This window comes from Schistocerca cancellata, chromosome 4 (genome assembly GCF_023864275.1).
Source record: "Schistocerca cancellata isolate TAMUIC-IGC-003103 chromosome 4, iqSchCanc2.1, whole genome shotgun sequence".
NCBI lineage: Eukaryota > Metazoa > Arthropoda > Insecta > Orthoptera > Acrididae > Schistocerca > Schistocerca cancellata.
Genome location: NC_064629.1, coordinates 8258816 through 8282285, shown reverse-complemented (window position 1 = coordinate 8282285; position 23470 = coordinate 8258816). Strand labels below are relative to the sequence as shown.

Genomic DNA, 23470 nt, shown 5'->3' with positions numbered 1-23470 from the left:
GGCCGCTCTGTGGTCTTTGTGTGGACCCCCGGTCATGTCGGTATCCCGGGCAATGAACGTGTTGACCGCCTGGCGAAAGAGGCCACGAGACAACCGTCTCTGGCTGTTGGCCTCCCAGAGACTGATTTGCGGACAGTCCTCCGCCGAAAAGTTTTTGCGCTTTGGGATGCTGAATGGCGCGATCGGATCACGGCCAATAAACTCCGTGCCATTAAGGAGACGACGACTGTGTGGATGTCATCCATGCGAGCCAACCGCAGAGACTCAGTCGTACTTTGTCGGCTCCGCATTGGCCACTCCCGGCTGACACACAGTTATTTACTGCGCCGGGAGGACCCTCCTGTATGTCGTTGCGGGGTGGCTTAGACAGTGGCCCACATTTTGTTGGCCTGCCCCCTTTTAGCTGTGGTCAGGCAGACATTTGCGCTGCCTGATACGCTCCCTGCCCTTGTATCTGATGACCCTGTTCTGGCTGACTTAGTTTTACGTTTTATTCGGGCAGGGGGTTTTTATTCTTTAATCTGAGTGTTTCTGTTTTATTTTATTATTTTGTGTTGATTCTGGCCTTTGCCCTACGGTTTTAAACTAAGTTTTTAATGTGTTTTCGGTGGTTGGCTTTTCCTTTTTTTGTTCCTATGGTCGGCCAACCACCATCACACTCCGTGTGATTTAATTTCGTTTTGTCTGGTCCTTGTCTCTTTCTATTGTTCTGTGTCGTCTGTCTCCTATTCTGTTGAACATTTTTTATTCTCTGTGGGTATTTATAGTATTTTGGAAAAAGGGACCGATGACCTCTGCAGTTTGGTCCCTTTAATCCGTAAACCAACCAACCAACCAACCGAATTTCAGCAACATCATGCCCGGATAGTACTTGGATGGCTGACCGCCTGGGAACACCGGGTGCTGTTAGCTCTATTAAAAAAAAAGAAATATACCGGTTCTCGTCCGATCACCGAAGTTAAGCAACATTGGGCCCGATTAGTACTTGGATGGCTGCCCGCCTGGTAACACCGGGTGCTGTTGGCTCTATTAAAAAAAAAAAAATACACCGGTTCCCTCCAATCACTGAAGTTAAGCAACATCGGGCCCGGATAGTACTTGGATGGCTGCCCGCCTGGGAACACCGGGTGCTGGTGGCTCTATTAAATAAATAATTTTCTATAACTACCTTTAGACTTTGCAAATATTAGTCAGAATATGTTAAATACCAAAAAATTCACATGTTGGGTCTTCAAAGAAAGGGGGTCATCTTATATTCTGAGTTGTCTTATAGTGAGGTAAATACAGACACTTTTTATTATTATATTGATCTGTCTGAAGAAGTTAAGTACCATGCACGAGCTCATACTTGCTTTGAATTCTGCACCTCATGCAGTTAAAAAATTCCTCCTCATTTCCAGCACCTTCATTTGATTAGTTTCTCAAGTAATGAGGAAGCCTTTATTCCACTTTTCTCACGTGTACTGAACAGTCTGCTGCTTCAGTCCATGAAATCTGCCCTGTGTTGCCCTGAAAGTTTAGCATGTAGAACTTAAAGCATTTAATTTATTCTTCATCCGACATCAGCTACGAAAATTAACTTGTGTGTTATTAGATTTTCTTTTTGTGGCACAGACTTTTGTGGTCTCTGCTTCAGGAATAACCATTAACTTACAATTATATGTGCGAACCAATTGTTAACTGCAGATTCATAGTCATGTTTCTAAACTATCACAGATACGATTTTGTATCCATTATTAATCGCTACAATTTACTGTTCTCATAGAATTAAGCAAAGTTAATGACAGTAATAATTTATCCTCTTAACTCCCTACAGTGGATCAACAGGAATTGGACATCCAGTTTAAATGTGATGTATGTTCCTAAAAAACAAGGGACACAGCGCATATTCCCATAGCTGGCAGCATGAAGAAAATTGCTGCCTGCTCACCACTAACCTTCCCACATTTGGCCAAGTTGATGCTGCTGCATCCTATCCCACCCTTTTGAAAACTAAGCAAAATTCACACCTAACTTCTCTGCATACTTCCAAAAAGGTTACCACAAGTCCACAGTACAGCCAACAGCTAATACTAAGTATCAGAGATACTTCGTTGCACCTGTAAGACTTGGGTTAGTTCACTAAATTCTCTCTAAAGGTGGACAAAATAATTTTTCAATCCATTTTGCAGGTATGTAACACTATGCATTTAAGGGTTAAAATTGTATTCTATTGTGTATTCTACTCCAGCAGTGTTTTACGTAAATGTATAGTATTTATGCTGTAGAGTGGTGTTTACAAACCATACTTGATAACAGTGAATGTGCAATCAAGAAAATGTAACAAAAAATTAATATTTAATAAAGTTTAATAAGATAAAGTGGTTAAGGCGTCTGACTAGAAATCAGATTCCCTCTGGGAGCGTAGGTTCGAGTCCTACCGACTGCGTCGGTTTTTTTTCTTTAGGAAGGAGGAGCAGAAAATTTCGCGGTTTGCGTGTCGTTTAGGCACCTCGCCACACCTCTCCTCTCACAGCCGTTTATAGCGCCTGTCCTTTTGATAAGGGCGAATTCCAAGCGTCAGCTTTCGCGTCAGCCGAGCAAAGTCGGGACATACTACAGGATGGCCTGCTTAGAGCAACGACGGAAAGAAAACGTTAATTTAACAGCACGTGGCTCACATACTCATACGCGAAAATTTGCGCCCGTTGCGGTGGCCGGGAATCGAACCCGGATCAACTGCTTGGAAGGCGTGATAGTAGCTGTAGGCGCTTTACGAGGTAGGAGGGTGCATCCACACGCATCCGGGTAGCGCCTCCACGCACGCTGCGTCTTTGGGCAAGACTCGTCGCCGCGGCCGCAACGTTACTCACACGATAGTGATGAGCGGTCGCTATAAGGCAGTGTAGTGGGGGACTCGGCGTGTGTAGCACTTTTTTCGGTCGTATCCGACGTCGCTGGGTGGCAATCCCACTTTCCCTGCAGACAGCTGCTCGGGAATGTGCTCGGCAAGCACGGACGTCATCGGACGTCCGCCCCCAACAAATGCAACTAACAAAATGAGAACAACAACTAAAAAAGTGGTAGGTTGTTCGCCTACCACGCGGGCGGCCCGGGTTCGATTCCCGGCCGATGCATCGTTTTGCTGTTCTCGCTCTAATGCCGCCGCGCCGATTGCTCGCTTGAGCTGCGTCAGCCTCAGGAATGTGTAGCAGGATTCGCTGTGAGAAGAACCAAACGCGCAGCACGCAAGAGGACGTACTTGGACGGTCGCGTGCTATTTCTGAACTCTAGCGTCGGCCTGGCTCTACAGGCCGCTGTGTCCAGGTGCCGCAAGGGCGATGTACTGTAACCTACATCTACATCTACATCTATACTCCGCAAGCCACCCAACGGTGTGTGGCGGAGGGCACTTTACGTGCCACTGTCATTATCTCCCTTTCCTGTTCCAGTCGCATATGGTTCGCGGGAAGAACGACTGTCTGAAAGCCTCTGTGCGCGCTCTAATCTCTCTAATTTTACATTCGTGATCTCCTCGGGAGGTATAAGTAGGGGGAAGCAATATATTCGATACCTCATCCAGAAACGCACCCTCTCGAAACCTGGCGAGCAAGCTACACCGCGATGCAGAGCGCCTCTCTTGCAGAGTCTGCCACTTGAGTTTGTTAAACATCTCCGTAACGCTATCACGGTTACCAAATAACCCTGTGACGAAACGCGCCGCTCTTCTTTGGATCTTCTCTATCTCCTCCGTCAACCCGATCTGGTACGGATCCCACACTGATGAGCAATACTCAAGTATAGGTCGAACAAGTGTTTTGTAAGCCACCTCCTTTGTTGATGGACTACATTTTCTAAGGACTCTCCCAATGAATCTCAACCTGGTACCCGCCCTACCAACAATTAATTTTATATGACCATTCCACTTCAAATCGTTCCGCACGCACACTCCCAGATATTTTACAGAAGTAACTGCTACCAGTGTTTGTTCCGCTATCATATAATCATACAATAAAGGATCCTTCTTGCAGGCAACAATTTTCTTCATGCTGCCAGCTATGGGAATATGCGCTGTGTCCCTTGTTTTTTAGGAACATACATCACATTTAAACTGGATGTCCAATTCCTGTTGATCCACTGTAGGGAGTTAAGAGGATAAATTATTACTGTCATTAAGTTTGCTTAATTATATGAGAACAGTAAATTGTAGCGATTAATAATGGATACAAAATCATATCTGTGATGGTTGAGAAACATGACTCTATGAATCTGCAGTTAACAATTGGTTCGCACATATAATTGTAAGTTAATGGTTATTCCTGAAGCAGAGACCACAAAAGTCTGTGCCACAAAAAGAAAATCTAATAACACACAAGTTAATTTTTGTAGCTGATGTCAGATGAAGAATAAATTAAATGCTTGCTAAACTTTCAGGGGAACACAGGGAAGATTTCATGGACTGAAGCAGCAGATTGTTCAGTACATGCGAGAAAAGTGGAATACAGGCTTCCTCATTACTTGAGAAACTAATCAAATGAAGGTGCTGGAAATGAGGAGGAATTTTTCAACTGCATGAGGTGCAGAATTCAAAGCAAGTATGAGCTCGTGCATGGTACTTAACTTCTTCAGACAGATCAATATAATAATAAAAAGTGTCTGTATTTACCTCACTATAAGACAACTCAGAATATAAGATGACCCCCTTTCTTTGAAGACCCAACATGTGAATTTTTTGGTATTTAACATATTCTGACTAATATTTGCAAAGTCTAAAGGTAGTTATAGAAAATAAGATATTTATTTATGACTGTTCCACATCCCAAAGTGATTTTTCAGTTAAAAACAATACAAAATGACAATGATACAACTCCACTAACTTAAGATTCACTGAGCACCAAATAAGGTTCTTTTTTGTTTTCATTTATAGTATGTCCATATCAGGAAGAGAAGAACGCCTGAGTTTTTTATTTGCTTGGCATTCAGTAAATTCAGATGAGTTACGCCTGAGACGGACTGCCATACCAATGTTTCTGCGACGTAGGAGTGTAGAGTTCCAAATTTGATTTGTAACCACGAATTTATTCCTTAGTCGTCTCGTCTCGTCTCGTCTCGTCCCGCAGACGTTTGTCGTGCTTGCGCTGTCATATGGACCACGACCCGAGCGGCAGCGAGCGGCAGTCGAGCAAAGTCGGGACAAGTCGGGACGGGGACAGGGACAGGGATAGGAATGGTGCGAATGCACTGCAAACTACGCAGACACCTGGTGTGAGGCGAGGCGAGGCGAGGCGAGGCGAGGCGAGGAAGCCCACATCGCTACCAGTGGGCCCTCCAGCACGACACTGCCGCACCCCGCACAGGCCCTCCGCTGAACACCAGGGACAAGATGCGTCCTCCGCTAGTGTCGAAGGCTGCACGCGCCCAGCGAATGACAGGGGGTGCAACGAGCAGCAGTGCGTCTCACACACGCGGCGGTGCGCCCGCCAATTCGGCCGTCACTCTGCTGGGACGCCGGGCGCGCCTCCCCGCGCCGTCCTCGAGGAACTGGCGGTTGCGGAAGGAAGCGCTTTCGTCAAATGCGGCCGAAAACTAACATTTTGTGTGTTGGGAGAAAAGCCGAACGCGAATTCTGCCGTGCTCCTACATTAGATGAGCGTCAACGGCCATACCATGATGAATACACCGGTTCTCGTCCGATCACCGAAGTTAAGCATCATCGGGCCCGGCTAGTACTTGGATGGGTGGCCGCCTGGGAAACCCGGGTGCTGTTGGCTCCCTTCCTTTTGTTTTTTTGTTATGTCGCCAGCCCAAATTTCAAACTACCTTTCTGTTGTGACAAAGATGCTTCCTTAAGCCTTTTAAACTACTGTAATGGTACGAAAATGCAGTAATTAACTCAGTTTGAGGGAGAATGTGCTAACCAAGTTTGCCAAGAAGACTCTGAAAACGACAAAACAGTACGAATCGGCAGGTGATTTCTGAAATACGTCACCGCCTATTGTTGTGTAGGAGTTTAGAGTTCCAAATTTGATTTGTAACCACGAATTTATTCCTTAGTCGTCTCGTCTCGTCTTGTCTCGTCTCGTCCCGCAGACGTTTGTCGTGCTTGCGCTGTCATATGGACCACGACCCGAGCGGCAGCGAGCGGCAGTCGAGCAAAGTCGGGACAAGTCGGGACGGGGACAGGGACAGGGATAGGAATGGTGCGAATGCACTGCAAACTACACAGACACCTGGTGTGAGGCGAGGCGAGGCGAGGCGAGGCGAGGCGAGGCGAGGAAGCCCACATCGCTACCAGTGGGCCCTCCAGCACGACACTGCCGCACCGCGCACAGGCCCTCCGCTGAACGCCAGGGACAAGATGCGTCCTCCGCTTGTGTCGAAGGCTGCACGCGCCCAGCGAATGACAGGGGGTGCAACGAGCAGCAGTGCGTCTCACACAAGCGGCGGTGCGCCCGCCAATTCGGCCGTCACTCTGCTGGGACGCCGGGCGCGCCTCCCCGCGCCGTCGTCGAGGAACTGGCGGTTGCGGAAGGAAGCGCTTTCGTCAAATGCGGCTGAAAACTAACATTTTGTGTGTTGGGAGAAAAGCCGAACGCGAATTCTGCCGTGCTCCTACATTAGATGAGCGCCAACGGCCATACCATGATGAATACACCGGTTCTCGTCCGATCACCGAAGTTCAGCATCATCGGGCCCGGCTAGTACTTGGATGGGTGACCGCCTGGGAAACCCGGGTGCCGTTGGCTCCCTTCCTGTTTTTTTTTTTGTTATGTCGCCAGCCCAATTTTCAAACTACCTTTCTGTTGTGACAAAGATGCTTCCTTAAGCCTTTTAAACTACTGTAATGGTACGAAAATGCAGTAATTAACTCAATTTGAGGGAGAATGTGCTAACCAAGTTTGCCAAGAAGACTTTGAAAACGACAAAACAGTACGAATCGGCAGGTGATTTCTGAGATACGTCACCGCCTATTGTTGTGTAGGAGTGTAGAGTTCCAAATTTGATTTGTAACCACGAATTTATTCCGTAGTCGTCTCGTCTCGTCTCGTCTCGTCTCGTCCCGCAGACGTTTGTCGTGCTTGCGCTGTCATATGGACCACGACCCGAGCGGCAGCGAGCGGCAGTCGAGCAAAGTCGGGACAAGTCGGGACGGGGACAGGGACAGGGATAGGAATGGTGCGAATGCACTGCAAACTACGCAGACACCTGGTGTGAGGCGAGGCGAGACGAGGCGAGGCGAGGCGAGGAAGCCCACATCGCTACCAGTGGGCCCCCAGGGGCTCAGCATTCATTTGCTGGGTACGGGCTTGGCGACCCCGGGGTTCCTGAGCTGGGGACTGGTAAGCGCCCCCTGTCCCCCGTCACCGTATGCTCTGAGTACACTTCAGCGACCACCGTGCGGCGCGGCGGTGGAATGTTGTGTGTTTCAGGGAATGGGGATCTTGGCTTGACCGCCCGGATCGCGAGGATGGAACAAACCTCTATAAAAAAACCCTCAATCTTCCGGTGTGCTCCGCGCCTATGAGATGCATGGCTGTTGAGGTGGAACAGTCGCAAGCGGGCAACCTCTGGGGCACCTGCCACACCCCAGTTGTATAGGGCTTACTCAGGCATGCGGGGCTCTGTCTGAGCGGACCTTTAGTTCCCTAGCTGCTCGTGGGATCGAGATGGAACCCTCGAACTTTTCTTTTCCTCCCAGCGGAAAGGGTGGGCCGCTGGTAGGTTCTAACACCCAATCTAACAAGAGGGCTCGTGTAGCCAGTCCTCCTAATTCAGGTACTAGTAACAGAACGCATTCTGCTTCTCAGAATGTGTTTCTCATAATTAAAAGAAAAGATGGGAGTTTTGAAAAAGTTTCGCCATTTTATATACAGATGGGCTTAGAGGGTATTGCTGGCACGTTAAAGTCTGTAAAGCGCTTGCGCAATGGCACCTTGCTGGTTGAAACATCTAGCTTCCAGCAAGTCCAGAACCTTCAGAAGGCACAATTTCTTGGGGAGTTTGCGATAGAGACTGAATTTCACAACACCTTGAACTACAGCAAGGGTGTTGTGACTTGCAGAGATCTTGTCGACATCCCCCAAGACGAACTGAAGTCTGAATGGTCCCGGGAAGGAATTGTCGACGTGCAACACGTTATGAAACGGGTGGATGGTGCTCTCATAAAAACTGACTCATTTATTCTTACGTTTAACAGCACCAAATTGCCAGAGCATGTGAAGGCCGGTTTCCTACGTCTCAGTGTACGGCCTTATTACCCCAATCCTATGCGGTGTTTTAAATGCCAACACTTTGGCCACACTACTCTCGGCTGTAAAGGGGAAGCCACTTGCGGGAAATGTGGTAAAGCCGCTCATGAGGGAGTTGATTGCTCCTCTCCTCCCAAGTGTGTCAACTGCTCTGGGGATCACCCTGTGTGGAGTAGGGAATGTAGAGTTTTCCTTGAGGAACGGAAGATCCAGGAACTTAAAACCACCAAACGCATCCCGTACGGTGAGGCAAAGAAAATTTACCAGTCCCTGCAGCCGCCCACGTTCGCTGCTTCCTTTTCTTCCGTTCTGAAACAGCCAGTCTTGAAAACTGATGCCGCTACACAAACGGAGGTTGCTACTGTCAGCACTAGCACCTGTGTTTGTCAATGTACATGTGCTGCTGCTGTTCCTGTGAAGCCTGCTGCTCCTCCCCGGCCTTCTGACCAGGCCGTGGTAGCTGACGTCATGGAACTTCCTGCCCCTTCCCAGGTCCAATCTTGTGCCATGCCTAGCGCTTCTACACCCCCTACTGCTTCTGAGGTTTTGGCTCCAATGCCACCTCAGGCCAGAAAATCGAAGCACAAGCCAAAGGTGAAGACTCGCCCGCTAAAGGAGACTGAAGTTGTACAGTCTGCTGATGTGGATGTCATTCTCTCTGACGTCTCTCTCGACTCCTCTTCTGAGGCGATGGAGGTAGATGCCAGACTGGGGCAATCGTCTCGCCCCAAAACTGAGCCTCCACCTGTTGTGGGTTCTCCTCCCCGACAGAAAGTGCGACTGAAGGTCCTCCCGCCCCGATAGATGGCTCCCATTATTCAGTGGAACATGAATGGATTCCGGGCACATGTGGAGGAACTGCACCTCCTAGCACGGCAACGCCCCCTGTGCTTGTGTTTACAGGAAACACATCTAAAACAATCTGATGCTCCTGTACTCAGGGGCTATAGGTTGTATCGCAAAGATGACCTGACTGGAGACAGGGCCAAAGGCGGAGTCGCCGTGTTTGTCGATAATGACCACCACTCCTCTGCTCTCCCCCTGGATACTGACCTGCAAGCAGTTGCAGTTGCAATTTATTCCGGTCGGAGGCTTACCGTTTGCTCCCTTTATTTACCCCCTCTGGATGCAGTGAACTTAGAGGCTCTCACAAACCTTATCGACCAACTCCCCCGCCCGTTTCTCCTCCTGGGAGACTTCAATGCCCATCATGTTCTGTGGGGCTCCGCTTCTATTTGCGCTCGAGGTCGAATTTTGGAGAGCCTCCTAACATCTCAAGTGTTGTGCATCCTCAACACAGGTACTCCGACTCATTTCTCTAGTGCTACAGGGTCATTCTCAGCCATTGACCTATCTTTCTGCTCTCCAACCCTCACTGACTCCGTTCACTGGGAGGTCATTGACGATCTACATTCCAGCGATCACTTCCCTATCCGCATTCATCTCCTGGATGGTGTATTGCTGGAGCAGCGGCCACCATCGTGGATGATTGGCAGGGCTAACTGGCCACTGTTCACTCCGTTGGCTGTCTTTGACCGCCACAACAGCGTACAGGAATGGGTGGATCACATCACGCTTGTGATCCACCATGCTGCTGACCTGTCCATACCACAGTCTTCTGGCACTCGTAAGCGGCGCCTTGTGCCTTGGTGGACAGAAGAGTGCCGTTCAGCCATCCGTGACAGGCGTGCGGCTCTTCGCCGATTTAAATGCCGCCCAACAGCGGTCAATCTTACCGCCTTTCGTATCGCGAGAGCCAGGGCACGCCGTGTCATTAAAGAGAGCAAGAAAAGTTCATGGCAGGAGTTTCTGGACTCCATCAACCGTTCCACTTGTTCCACAAAGGTATGGGAAGCCATCCGGAGGATTTCCGGTAAACGCAGCCGTTTACCAATAGCTGCAGTCCTGAACCAGGGATGCCTCCAAACGACACCCAGCGCCATAGCTCAGTCGCTGGCAGAGCATTTTGCACAAAGTACTGCCACTGCAACCCAGGATCCAGCGTTTCGTCGCTACCGTGCGACTGTCGAAAGAGCGAATTTGAACTTTCGGTCGAACGGTTCTGAGGCCTACAACTCCCCTTTCTCCATGTGGGAACTTGAGTCGGCTCTTACTGAGACTTCTGACACTGCACCAGGTTGCGACCGAATCCGGTACTCCATGCTTAGACATCTGCCAGCGGCGTCAAAGGAAATCCTCCTTGAATGTTTTAATCTCATATGGCACACAGGAGTGTTCCCAACCTCGTGGAGGGAGGCAATCCTCATCCCTCTCCTCAAACCAGGAAAGGACCGCACATGTCCCAGTAGTTATCGTAGTATCGCCTTGACAAGCTGTGTCGGAAAGACTCTGGAACGCATGGTTAACCGTCGTCTGGTCTGGCTGCTAGAGACCAGACAGCTCCTTAGCCGCTTTCAGTGTGGATTCCTAAAATTTCGATCCACAGTCGACAACCTGACCCTCCTCGAGGCGGCTATTCAGCAGGCTTTCCTCCGTCAGCATCACTGTATCGGTATCTTCTTTGATATCAGTAAGGCATATGATACTACTTGGAGACACTGTATTCTTGCACAACTGCATCAATGGGGCTTTCGTGGCCGCCTCCCTATTTTCATTCGGTCTTTCCTGTCTCAGCGGTTTTTTCGGACCCGCGTTGGTAACACACTGTCTGATCGCTTTGAGCAAGAGAACGGTGTCCCCCAGGGCAGTGTTTTAAGCGTTACCCTCTTTGCCATAGCAATCAACAGTATAACGTCTACAGTGAGGAGTCCAGTACAGTGCTCCTTGTTTGTGGACGACTTTGCTGTTTTCTGTTCCTCCTCTGGTGTTGCATCCGCGAGCCGTCAATTGCAACTAACGGTGCGGCGGTTAGAGGAGTGGGCTGCAAAGACGGGTTTTAGGTTTTCTGCCGATAAGTGTGTTTGTGTTCATTTTAATCGTTCTCGTCGTCTTTTTACGTTGCCTGCCTTGCATATGGGGGATACTGTCCTACAGTTTGGAGACACAGTGCGGTTTCTGGGCCTCATTTTTGACTCCAGGTTGTCATGGTTGCCACACCTACGTGACTTGAAAGTCAGAACGCTGAAGGCACTGAACATCCTCAAGTGCCTCAGCCACAGGTCTTGGGGAGCGGACAGGGCGCGTCTCCTACAGTTTTATCGAGCTTTCGTGCGCTCACGGCTGGACTATGGCTGCACAGTATATGGGTCAGCGAGGCCGTCTTATTTGCGGATCCTTGACGCTGTTCACCATGCTGGGATTCGACTGGCTACGGGTGCTTATCGGACCAGTCCCGTACCCAGCCTCTGTGCTGAGGCTGGCGAACCGCCACTTACCATCCGGCGGCAGCTCCTGCTGGTGCGCCAAGCTTGTAAGTTTCTTGCAGCTCCCAGCTCGCCTGCTCACCATCTTGTTGCCCTTCCACCTCTGGATCGCCTTTTTTCCCGCCGCCCCCGGGCTACGTTGCCGTTTGGGATCAGAGTGCACCGTGTGCTTGAGTCCCTCGGTGTGGAGTCTGTCCAACCCCAAATCCTGGGTTTTAACCGCCTGCCACCCTGGTTACTGAAGAGGCCACGTGTGATTTTAGATTTATTGCAGTACAAGAGAGATTGCACTCCTGCCACCGTTTTTACTGCAGCATTTTCTGCTATTTTATCTGAGCACCACGACTATGTAGCTGTTTTTACGGATGGGTCGAAACAAGGGGATTCCGTGGGTTGCTCAGTTGTTTTTCCGGATCGTGTCCTCAAGGTCCGCCTGCCTCCGACTTTTACTGTCTTTGATGCAGAATTGTCTGCGATCTTGCGGGCACTGGAGCCGATGAGACTTTCTTCCTCGCTTAAATTTCTTGTCTGTTCCGATTCACTCAGTGCCCTTCAATCATTGCACCATTTGTATCCGGCGGATAAAGCAGTCCAGACCATCCAGGATGCTCTCCTCCGGCTACAGCGACTGGGGAAGGTTGTAGCTTTCTGCTGGGTTCCGGGGCATGTCGGCATTGCTGGGAATGAAAGGGCAGATCTCGCAGCCAAGGAGGCGTGTCTTGATCCACACGTATCTCAGTGTGCTATCCCGTTGCACGCACTCACCTCGCTGTTGAGCTCCCGAGCCATGTGTCGGTGGGAGGATGAGTGGCTGGAAGTGACTGACAATAAGCTCCGTCTAGTCAAGCCCACAACGCGTGTGTGGTGTACTTCCTTTCAGCCCCGTCGACGGGACGAGGTTCTCCTCACTCGGCTTCGAATAGGCCACAGCCCTTTGACGCATGGCTTCCTGCTCCGGCGAGAAGACCCTCCATTGTGTGGTGCTTGCGGCGTCCAGGTCACTGTGAGCCACATTTTACTGGATTGTGTTTTATTTTCTGACCAGCGGGCCTCGGCTGATTTGCCGGCGGACCTGCCAACTCTTTTAGGCAACACTCGGACGAATGTGGTTAAAGTTTTAAAGTTCTGTGCCTTGTCAAATGTTTTTACAAAGATTTTAGGAAAAGAATATTAATTTGCTCACTGTGTGACAAGCTCGCCCATCTTTTATGTAAGTGGCCAGCCAATGACACTTTCCTGTGTCATTCTTGTTGCTATGTTTTCCCTTCCCTTAGCTTTTACTTTCTTATGTAGTAATTTCTCTCTTTTCCTGCATTCTTTGAATGTGTTTTTCAGTTTTATTAGGTCTCTCCACATTCGTTCCTTTTAATGTGTGTCAGGGCGCTGATGACCTCGATGTTGAGCGCCCATAAACCCCAACACACACACACACACACACGCTACCAGTGGGCCCTCCAGCACGACACTGCCGCACCCCGCACAGGCCCTCCGCTGAACACCAGGGACAAGATGCGTCCTCCGCTTGTGTCGAAGGCTGCACGCGCCCAGCGAATGACAGGGGGTGCAACGAGCAGCAGTGCGTCTCACACAAGCGGCGGTGCGCCCGCCAATTCGGCCGTCACTCTGCTGGGACGCCGGGCGCGCCTCCCCGCGCCGTCCTCGAGGAACTGGCGGTTGCGGAAGGAAGCGCTTTCGTCAAATGCGGCTGAAAACTAACATTTTGTGTGTTGGGAGAAAAGCCGAACGCGAATTCTGCCGTGCTCCTACATTAGATGAGCGCCAACGGCCATACCATGATGAATACACCGGTTCTCGTCCGATCACCGAAGTTAACCATCATCGGGCCCGGCTAGTACTTGGATGGGTGACCGCCTGGGAAACCCGGGTGCCGTTGGGTCCCTTCCTGTTTTTTTTTTGTTATGTCGCCAGCCCAATTTTCAAACTACCTTTCTGTTGTGACAAAGATGCTTCCTTAAGCCCTTTAAACTACTGTAATGGTACGAAAATGCAGTAATTAACTCAGTTTGAGGGAGAATGTGCTAACCAAGTTTGCCAAGAAGACTTTGAAAACGACAAAACAGTACGAATCGGCAGGTGATTTCTGAGATACGTCACCGCCTATTGTTGTGTAGGAGTGTAGAGTTCCAAATTTGATTTGTAACCACGAATTTATTCCGTAGTCGTCTCGTCTCGTCTCGTCTCGTCTCTTCTCGTCCCGCAGACGTTTGTCGTGCTTGCGCTGTCATATGGACCACGACCCGAGCGGCAGCGAGCGGCAGTCGAGCAAAGTCGGGACAAGTCGGGACGGGGACAGGGACAGGGATAGGAATGGTGCGAATGCACTGCAAACTACGCAGACACCTGGTGTGAGGCGAGGCGAGGCGAGGCGAGGCGAGGCGAGGCGAGGAAGCCCACATCGCTACCAGTGGGCCCTCCAGCACGACACTGCCGCACCCCGCACAGGCCCTCCGCTGAACACCAGGGACAAGATGCGTCCTCCGCTAGTGTCGAAGGCTGCACGCGCCCAGCGAATGACAGGGGGTGCAACGAGCAGCAGTGCGTCTCACACACGCGGCGGTGCGCCCGCCAATTCGGCCGTCACTCTGCTGGGACGCCGGGCGCGCCTCCCCGCGCCCTCCTCGAGGAACTGGCGGTTGCGGAAGGAAGCGCTTTCGTCAAATGCGGCCGAAAACTAACATTTTGTGTGTTGGGAGAAAAGCCGAACGCGAATTCTGCCGTGCTCCTACATTAGATGAGCGCCAACGGCCATACCATGATGAATACACCGGTTCTCGTCCGATCACCGAAGTTAAGCATCATCGGGCCCGGGTAGTACTTGGATGGGTGACCGCATGGGAAACCCGGGTGCTGTGGGCTCCCTTCCTGTTTTTTTTTTTTTTGTTATGTCGCCAGCCCAATTTTCAAACTGCCTTTCTGTTCTGACAAAGATGCTTCCTTAAGCCTTTTAAACTACTGTAATGGTACGAAAATGCAGTAATTAACTCAGTTTGAGGGAGAATGTGCTAACCAAGTTTGCCAAGAAGACTTTGAAAACGACAAAACAGTACGAATCGGCAGGTGATTTCTGAAATACGTCACCGCCTATTGTTGTGTAGGAGTGTAGAGTTCCAAATTTGATTTGTAACCACGAATTTATTCCTTAGTCGTCTCGTCTCGTCTCGTCTCGTCTCGTCCCGCAGACGTTTGTCGTGCTTGCGCTGTCATATGGACCACGACCCGAGCGGCAGCGAGCGGCAGTCGAGCAAAGTCGGGACAAGTCGGGACGGGGACAGAGACAGGAATAGGAATGGTGCGAATGCACTGCAAACTACGCAGACACCTGGTGTGAGGCGAGGCGAGGCGAGGCGAGGCGAGGCGAGGAAGCCCACATCGCTACCAGTGGGCCCTCCAGCACGACACTGCCGCACCCCGCACAGGCCCTCCGCTGAACACCAGGGACAAGATGCGTCCTCCGCTAGTGTCGAAGGCTGCACGCGCCCAGCGAATGACAGGGGGTGCAACGAGCAGCAGTGCGTCTCACACACGCGGCGGTGCGCCCGTGAATTCGGCCGTCACTCTGCTGGGACGCCGGGCGCGCCTCCCCGCGCCGTCCTCGAGGAACTGGCGGTTGCGGAAGGAAGCGCTTTCGTCAAATGCGGCCGAAAACTAACATTTTGTGTGTTGGGAGAAAAGCCGAACGCGATTTCTGCCGTGCTCCTACATTAGATGAGCGCCAACGGCCATACCATGATGAATACACCGGTTCTCGTCCGATCACCGAAGTTAAGCATCATCGGGCCCGGCTAGTACTTGGATGGGTGACCGCCTGGGAAACCCGGGTGCTGTTGGCTCCCTTCCTGTTTTCTTTTTGTTATGTCGCCAGCCCAATTTTTGAACTACCTTTCTGTTGTGACAAAGATGCTTCCTTAAGCCTTTTAAACTACTGTAATGGTACGAAAATGCAGTAATTAACTCAGTTTGAGGGAGAATGTGCTAACCAAGTTTGCCAAGAAGACTTTGAAAACGACAAAACAGTACGAATCGGCAGGTGATTTCTGAAATACGTCACCGCCTATTGTTGTGTAGGAGTGTAGAGTTCCAAATTTGATTTGTAACCACGAATTTATTCCTTAGTCGTCTCGTCTCGTCTCGTCTCGTCTCGTCCCGCAGACGTTTGTCGTGCTTGCGCTGTCATATGGACCACGACCCGAGCGGCAGCGAGCGTTAGTCGAGCAAAGTCCGGACAAGTCGGGACGGGGACAGGGACAGGGATAGGAATGGTGCGAATGCACTGCAAACTACGCAGACACCTGGTGTGAGGCGAGGCGAGGCGAGGCGAGGCGAGGCGAGGAAGCCCACATCGCTACCAGTGGGCCCTCCAGCACGACACTGCCGCACCCCGCACAGGCCCTCCGCTGAACACCAGGGACAAGATGCGTCCTCCGCTAGTGTCGAAGGCTGCACGCGCCCAGCGAATGACAGGGGGTGCAACGAGCAGCAGTGCGTCTCACACACGCGGCGGTGCGCCCGCCAATTCGGCCGTCACTCTGCTGGGACGCCGGGCGCGCCTCCCCCCGCCGTCCTCGAGGAACTGGCGGTTGCGGAAGGAAGCGCTTTCGTCAAATGCGGCCGAAAACTAACATTTTGTGTGTTGGGAGAAAAGCCGAACGCGAATTCTGCCGTGCTCCTACATTAGATGAGCGCCAACGGCCATAACATGATGAATACACCGGTTCTCGTCCGATCACCGAAGTTAAGCATCATCGGGCCCGGCTAGTACTTGGATGGGTGACCGCCTGGGAATCCCGGGTGCTGTTGGCTCCCTTCCTGTTTTCTTTTTGTTATGTCGCCAGCCCAATTTTCAAACTACCTTTCTGTTGTGACAAAGATGCTTCCTTAAGCCTTTTAAACTACTGTAATGGTACGAAAATGCAGTAATTAACTCAGTTTGAGGGAGAATGTGCTAACCAAGTTTGCCAAGAAGACTTTGAAAACGACAAAAAAGTATGAATCGGCAGGTGATTTCCGAAATACTTAACCGCCTATTTTTGTGTAGGAGTGTAGAGTTCCAAATTTGATTTGTAACCACGAATTTATTCCTTAGTCGTCTCGTCTCGTCTCGTCTCGTCTCGTCCCGCAGACGTTTGTCGTGCTTGCGCTGTCATATGGACCACGACCCGACCGGCAGCGAGCGGCAGTCGAGCAAAGTCGGGACAAGTCGGGACGGGGACAGGGACAGGGATAGGAATGGTGCGAATGCACTGCAAACTACGCAGACACCTGGTGTGAGGCGAGGCGAGGCGAGGCGAGGAAGCCCACATCGCTACCAGTGGGCCCTCCAGCACGACACTGCCGCACCCCGCACAGGCCCTCCGCTGAACACCAGGGACAAGATGCGTCCTCCGCTAGTGTCGAAGGCTGCACGCGCCCAGCGAATGACAGGGGGTGCAACGAGCAGCAGTGCGTCTCACACACGCGGCGGTGCGCCCGTGAATTCGGCCGTCACTCTGCTGGGACGCCGGGCGCGCCTCCCCGCGCCGTCCTCGAGGAACTGGCGGTTGCGGAAGGAAGCGCTTTCGTCAAATGCGGCCGAAAACTAACATTTTGTGTGTTGGGAGAAAAGCCGAACGCGATTTCTGCCGTGCTCCTACATTAGATGAGCGCCAACGGCCATACCATGATGAATACACCGGTTCTCGTCCGATCACCGAAGTTAAGCATCATCGGGCCCGGCTAGTACTTGGATGGGTGACCGCCTGGGAAACCCGGGTGCTGTTGGCTCCCTTCCTGTTTTCTTTTTGTTATGTCGCCAGCCCAATTTTTGAACTACCTTTCTGTTGTGACAAAGATGCTTCCTTAAGCCTTTTAAACTACTGTAATGGTACGAAAATGCAGTAATTAACTCAGTTTGAGGGAGAATGTGCTAACCAAGTTTGCCAAGAAGACTTTGAAAACGACAAAACAGTACGAATCGGCAGGTGATTTCTGAAATACGTCACCGCCTATTGTTGTGTAGGAGTGTAGAGTTCCAAATTTGATTTGTAACCACGAATTTATTCCTTAGTCGTCTCGTCTCGTCTCGTCTCGTCTCGTCCCGCAGACGTTTGTCGTGCTTGCGCTGTCATATGGACCACGACCCGAGCGGCAGCGAGCGTTAGTCGAGCAAAGTCCGGACAAGTCGGGACGGGGACAGGGACAGGGATAGGAATGGTGCGAATGCACTGCAAACTACGCAGACACCTGGTGTGAGGCGAGGCGAGGCGAGGCGAGGCGAGGCGAGGAAGCCCACATCGCTACCAGTGGGCCCTCCAGCACGACACTGCCGCACCCCGCACAGGCCCTCCGCTGAACACCAGGGACAAGATGCGTCCTCCGCTAGTGTCGAAGGCTGCACGCGCCCAGCGAATGACAGGGGGTGCAACGAGCAGCAGTGCGTCTCACACACGCGGCGGTGCGCCCGCCAATTCGTCCGTCACTCTGCTGGGACGCCGGGCGCGCCTCCCCGCGCCGTCCTCGAGGAACTGGCGGTTGCGGAAGGAAGCGCTTTCGTCAAATGCGGCCGAAAACTAACATTTTGTGTGTTGGGAGAAAAGCCGAACGCGAATTCTGCCGTGCTCCTACATTAGATGAGCGCCAACGGCCATACCATGATGAATACACCGGTTCTCGTCCGATCACCGAAGATAAGCATCATCGGGCCCGGCTAGTACTTGGATGGGTGACCGCCTGGGAAACCCGGGTGCTGTTGGCTCCCTTCATGTTTTTTTTTTTTTTTTGTTATGTCGCCAGCCCAATTTTCAAACTACCTTTCTGTTGTGACAAAGATGCTTCCTTAAGCCTTTTAAACTACTGTAATGGTACGAAAATGCAGTAATTAACTCAGTTTGAGGGAGAATGTGCTAACCAAGTTTGCCAAGAAGACTTTGAAAACGGCAAAACAGTACGAATCGGCAGGTGATTTCTGAAATACGTCACCGCCTATTGTTGTGTAGGAGTGTAGAGTTCCAAATTTGATTTGTAACCACGAATTTATTCCTTAGTCGTCTCGTCTCGTCTCGTCTCGTCTCATCCCGCAGACGTTTGTCGTGCTTGCGCTGTCATATGGACCACGACCCGAGCGGCAGCGAGCGGCAGTCGAGCAAAGTCGGGACAAGTCGGGACGGGGACAGGGACAGGGATAGGAATGGTGCGAATGCACTGCAAACTACGCAGACACCTGGTGTGAGGCGAGGCGAGGCGAGGCGAGGCGAGGCGAGGAAGCCCACATCGCTACCAGTGGGACCTCCAGCACGACACTGCCGCACCCCGCACAGGCCCTCCGCTGAACACCAGGGACAAGATGCGTCCTCCGCTAGTGTCGAAGGCTGCACGCGCCCAGCGAATGACAGGGGGTGCAACGAGCAGCAGTGCGTCTCACACACGCGGCGGTGCTCCCGCCAATTCGGCCGTCACTCTGCTGGGACGCCGGGCGCGCCTCCCCGCGCCGTCCTCGAGGAACTGGCGGTAGCGGAAGGAAGCGCTTTCGTTAAATGCGGCGGAAAACTAACATTTTGTGTGTTGGGAGAAAAGCCGAACGCGAATTCTGCCGTGCTCCTACATTAGATGAGCGCCAACGGCCATACCATGATGAATACACCGCTTCTCGTCCGATCACCGAAGTTAAGCATCATCGGGCCGGCTAGTACTTGGATGGGTGACCGCCTGGGAAACCCGGGTGCTGTTGGCTCCCTTCCTGTTTTTTTTTTTGTTATGTCGCCAGTCCAATTTTCAAACTACCTTCCTGTTGTGAGAAAGATGCTTCCTTAAGCCTTTTAAACTACTGTAATGGTACGAAAATGCAGTAATTAACTCAGTTTGAGGGAGAATGTGCTAACCAAGTTTGCCAAGAAGACTTTGAAAACGACAAAACAGTACGAATCGGCAGGTGATTTCTGAAATACGTCACCGCCTATTGTTGTGTAGGAGTGTAGAGTTCCAAATTTGATTTGTAACCACGAATTTATTCCTTAGTCGTCTCGTCTCGTCTCGTCTCGTCTCGTCCCGCAGACGTTTGTCGTGCTTGCGCTGTCATATGGACCACGACCCGAGCGGCAGCGAGCGGCAGTCGAGCAAAGTCGGGACAAGTCGGGACGGGGACAGGGACAGGAATAGGAATGGTGCGAATGCACTGCAAACTACGCAGACGCCTGGTGTGAGGCTAGGCGAGGCGAGGCGAGGCGAGGCGAGGCGAGGCGAGGCGAGGCGAGGAAGCCCACATCGCTAGCAGTGGGCCCTCCAGCACGACACTGCCGCACCCTGCACAGGCCCTCCGCTGAACACCAGGGACAAGATGCGTCCTCCGCTAGTGTCGAAGGCTGCACGCGCCCAGCGAATGACAGGGGGTGCAACGAGCAGCAGTGCGTCTCACACACGCGGCGGTGCGCCCGCCAATTCGGCCGTCACTCTGCTGGGACGCCGGGCGCGCCTCCCCGCGCCGTCCTCGAGGAACTGGCGGTTGCGGAAGGAAGCGCTTTCGTCAAATGCGGCCGATAACTAACATTTTGTGTGTTGGGAGAAAAGCCGAACGCGAATTCTGCCGTGCTCCTTCATTAGATGAGCGCCAACGGCCATACCATGATGAATACACCGCTTCTCGTCCGATCACCGAAGTTAAGCATCATCGGGCCCGGCTAGTACTTGGATGGGTGACCGCCTGGGAAACCCGGGTGCTGTTGGCTCCCTTCCTGTTTTCTTTTTGTTATGTCGCCAGCCCAATTTTCAAACTACCTTTCTGTTGTGACAAAGATGCTTCCTTAAGCCTTTTAAACTACTGTAATGGTACGAAAATGCAGTAATTAACTCAGTTTCAGGGAGAATGTGCTAACCAAGTTTGCCAAGAAGACTTTGAAAACGACAAAATAGTACGAATCGGCCGGTGAATTCTGAAATACGTCACCGCCTATTGTTGTGTAGGAGTGTAGAGTTCCAAATTTGATTTGTAACCACGAATTTATTCCTTAGTCGTCTCGTCTCGTCTCGTCTCGTCTCGTCCCGCAGACGTTTGTCGTGCTTGCGCTGTCATATGGACCACGACCCGAGCGGCAGCGAGCGGCAGTCGAGCAAAGTCGTGACAAGTCGGGACGGGGACAGGGACAGGGATAGGAATGGTGCGAATGCACTGCAAACTACGCAGACACCTGGTCTGAGGCGAGGCGAGGCGAGGCGAGGCGAGGCGAGGAAGCCCACATCGCTACCAGTGGGCCCTCCAGCACGACACTGCCGCACCCCGCACAGGCCCTCCGCTGAACACCAGGGACAAGATGCGTCCTCCACTAGTGTCGAAGGCTGCACGCGCCCAGCGAATGACAGGGGGTGCAACGAGCAGCAGTGCGTCTCACACACGCGGCGGTGCGCCCGCCAATTCGGCCGTCACTCTGCTGGGACGCCGGGCGCGCCTCCCCGCGCCGTCCTCGAGGAACTGGCGGTTGCGGAAGGAAGCGCTTTTGTCAAATGCGGCCGAAAACTAACATTTTGTGTGTTGGGAGAAAAGCCGAACGCGAATTCTGCCGTGCTCCTACATTAGATGAGCGCCAACGGCCATACCATGATGAATACACCGGTTCCCGTCCGATCACCGAAGTTAAGCATCATCGGGCCCGGCTAGTACTTGGATGGGTGACCGCCTGGGAAACCCGGGTGCTGTTGGCTCCCTTCCTGTTTTTTTTTTGTTATGTCGCCAGCCCAATTTTCAAACTACCTTTCTGTTGTGACAAAGATGCTTCCTTAAGCCTTTTAAACTACTGTAATGGTACGAAAATGCAGTAATTAACTCAGTTTGAGGGAGAATGTGCTAACCAAGTTTGCTAAGAAGACTTTGAAAACGACAAAACAGTACGAATCGGCAGGTAATTTCTGAAATACGTCACCGCCTATTGTTGTGTAGGAGTGTAGAGTTCCAAATTTGATTTGTAACCACGAATGTATTCCTTAGTCGTCTCGTCTCGTCTCGTCCCGCAGACGTTTGTCGTGCTTGCGCTGTCATATGGACCACGACCCGAGCGGCAGCGAGCGGCAGTCGAGCAAAGTCGGGACAAGTCGGGACGGGGACAGGGACAGGGATAGGAATGGTGCGAATGCACTGCAAACTACGCAGACACCTGGTGTGAGGCGAGGCGAGGCGAGGCGAGGCGAGGCGAGGAAGCCCACATCGCCACCAGTGGGCCCTCCAGCACGACACTGCCGCACCCCGCACAGGCCCTCCGCTGAACACCAGGGACAAGATGCGTCCTCCGCTAGTGTCGAAGGCTGCACGCGCCCAGCGAATGACAGGGGGTGCAACGAGCAGCAGTGCGTCTCACACACGCGGCGGTGCGCCCGCCAATTCCGCCGACACTCTGCTGGGACGCCGGGCGCGCCTCCCCGCGCCGTCCTCGAGGAACTGGCGGTTGCGGAAGGAAGCGCTTTCGTCAAATGCGGCCGATAACTAACATTTTGTGTGTTGGGAGAAAAGCCGAACGCGAATTCTGCCGTGCTCCTACATTAGATGAGCGCCAACGGCCATACCATGATGAATACACCGGTTCTCGTCCGATCACCGAAGTTAAGCATCATCGGGCACGGCTAGTACTTGGATGGGTGACCGCCTGGGAAACCCGGGTGCTGTTGGCTCCCTTCCTGTTTTTTTTTTTTTGTTATGTCGCCATCCCAATTTTCAAACTACCTTTCTGTTGTGACAAAGATGCTTCCTTAAGCCTTTTAAACTACTGTAATGGTACGAAAATGCAGTAATTAACTCAGTTTGAGGGAGAATGTGCTAACCAAGTTTGCCAAGAAGACTTTGAAAACGACAAAACAGTACGAATCGGCAGGTGATTTCTGAAATACGTCACCGCCTATTGTTGTGTAGGAGTGTAGAGTTCCAAATTTGATTTGTAACCACGAATTTATTCCTTAGTCGTCTCGTCTCGTCTCGTCTCGTCTCGTCCCGCAGACGTTTGTCGTGCTTGCGCTGTCATATGGACCACGACCCGAGCGGCAGCGAGCGGCAGTCGAGCAAAGTCGGGACAAGTCGGGACGGGGACAGGGACAGGGATAGGAATGGTGCGAATGCACTGCAAACTACGCAGACACCTGGTGTGAGGCGAGGCGAGGCGAGGCGAGGAAGCCCACATCGCTACCAGTGGGCCCTCCAGCACGACACTGCCGCACCCCGCACAGGCCCTCCGCTGAACACCAGGGACAAGATGCGTCCTCCGCTAGTGTCGAAGGCTGCACGCGCCCAACGAATGACAGGGGGTGCAACGAGCAGCAGTGCGTCTCACACGCGGCGGTGCGCCCGCCAATTCGGCCGTCACTCTGCTGGGACGCCGGGCGCGCCTTCCCGCGCCGTCCTCGAGGAACTGGCGGTTGCGGAAGGAAGCGCTTTCGTCAAATGCGGCCGAAAACTAACATTTTGTGTGTTGGGAGAAAAGCCGAACGCGAATTCTGCCGTGCTCCTACATTAGATAAGCGCCAACGGCCATACCATGATGAATACACCGGTTCTCGTCCGATCACCGAAGTTAAGCATCATCGGGCCCGGCTAGTACTTGGATGGGTGACCGCTTGGGAAACCTGGGTGCTGTTGGCTCCCTTCCTGCTTTTTTTTTTTTTTTGTTATGTCGCCAGCCCAATTTTCAAACTACCTTTCTGTTGTGACAAAGATGCTTCCTTAAGCCTTTTAAACTACTGTAATGGTACGAAAATGCAGTAATTAACTCAGTTTGAGGGAGAATGTGCTAACCAAGTTTGCCAAGAAGACTTTGAAAACGACAAAACAGTACGAATCGGCAGGTGATTTCTGAAATACGTCACCGCCTATTGTTGTGTAGGAGTGTAGAGTTCCAAATTTGATTTGTAACGACGAATTTATTCCTTAGTCATCTCGTCTCGTCTCGTCTC

The 23470-nt window shown here is 52.0% G+C and overlaps 13 non-coding genes across 13 annotated transcripts; all 13 read left to right on the top strand.

Annotated features, from left to right (window-relative positions):
* The first annotated feature begins 5631 nt into the window (after positions 1–5631).
* Positions 5632–5750, top strand: LOC126186451 (5S ribosomal RNA). Its single transcript, XR_007537545.1, has one exon. It is a non-coding gene; the product is annotated as a 5S ribosomal RNA (ribosomal RNA).
* Positions 5751–6606: 856 nt separating this feature from the next.
* LOC126186453 (5S ribosomal RNA) lies at positions 6607–6725 on the top strand. Its single transcript, XR_007537547.1, has one exon. It is a non-coding gene; the product is annotated as a 5S ribosomal RNA (ribosomal RNA).
* Positions 6726–13329: 6604 nt separating this feature from the next.
* Positions 13330–13448, top strand: LOC126186623 (5S ribosomal RNA). Its single transcript, XR_007537687.1, has one exon. It is a non-coding gene; the product is annotated as a 5S ribosomal RNA (ribosomal RNA).
* Positions 13449–14309: 861 nt separating this feature from the next.
* LOC126186274 (5S ribosomal RNA) lies at positions 14310–14428 on the top strand. The gene has a single exon (XR_007537374.1). It is a non-coding gene; the product is annotated as a 5S ribosomal RNA (ribosomal RNA).
* Positions 14429–15283: 855 nt separating this feature from the next.
* On the top strand, positions 15284–15402 carry LOC126186234 (5S ribosomal RNA). Its single transcript, XR_007537336.1, has one exon. It is a non-coding gene; the product is annotated as a 5S ribosomal RNA (ribosomal RNA).
* Positions 15403–16253: 851 nt separating this feature from the next.
* LOC126186497 (5S ribosomal RNA) lies at positions 16254–16372 on the top strand. The gene has a single exon (XR_007537588.1). It is a non-coding gene; the product is annotated as a 5S ribosomal RNA (ribosomal RNA).
* An 841-nt stretch (positions 16373–17213) lies between these two features.
* On the top strand, positions 17214–17332 carry LOC126186233 (5S ribosomal RNA). Its single transcript, XR_007537335.1, has one exon. It is a non-coding gene; the product is annotated as a 5S ribosomal RNA (ribosomal RNA).
* An 851-nt stretch (positions 17333–18183) lies between these two features.
* LOC126186317 (5S ribosomal RNA) lies at positions 18184–18302 on the top strand. The gene has a single exon (XR_007537415.1). It is a non-coding gene; the product is annotated as a 5S ribosomal RNA (ribosomal RNA).
* An 857-nt stretch (positions 18303–19159) lies between these two features.
* On the top strand, positions 19160–19277 carry LOC126185367 (5S ribosomal RNA). Its single transcript, XR_007537125.1, has one exon. It is a non-coding gene; the product is annotated as a 5S ribosomal RNA (ribosomal RNA).
* An 872-nt stretch (positions 19278–20149) lies between these two features.
* On the top strand, positions 20150–20268 carry LOC126185235 (5S ribosomal RNA). Its single transcript, XR_007536997.1, has one exon. It is a non-coding gene; the product is annotated as a 5S ribosomal RNA (ribosomal RNA).
* Positions 20269–21119: 851 nt separating this feature from the next.
* Positions 21120–21238, top strand: LOC126185228 (5S ribosomal RNA). The gene has a single exon (XR_007536990.1). It is a non-coding gene; the product is annotated as a 5S ribosomal RNA (ribosomal RNA).
* An 841-nt stretch (positions 21239–22079) lies between these two features.
* Positions 22080–22198, top strand: LOC126186470 (5S ribosomal RNA). Its single transcript, XR_007537562.1, has one exon. It is a non-coding gene; the product is annotated as a 5S ribosomal RNA (ribosomal RNA).
* Positions 22199–23040: 842 nt separating this feature from the next.
* Positions 23041–23159, top strand: LOC126186335 (5S ribosomal RNA). Its single transcript, XR_007537433.1, has one exon. It is a non-coding gene; the product is annotated as a 5S ribosomal RNA (ribosomal RNA).
* Positions 23160–23470: the final 311 nt, after the last annotated feature.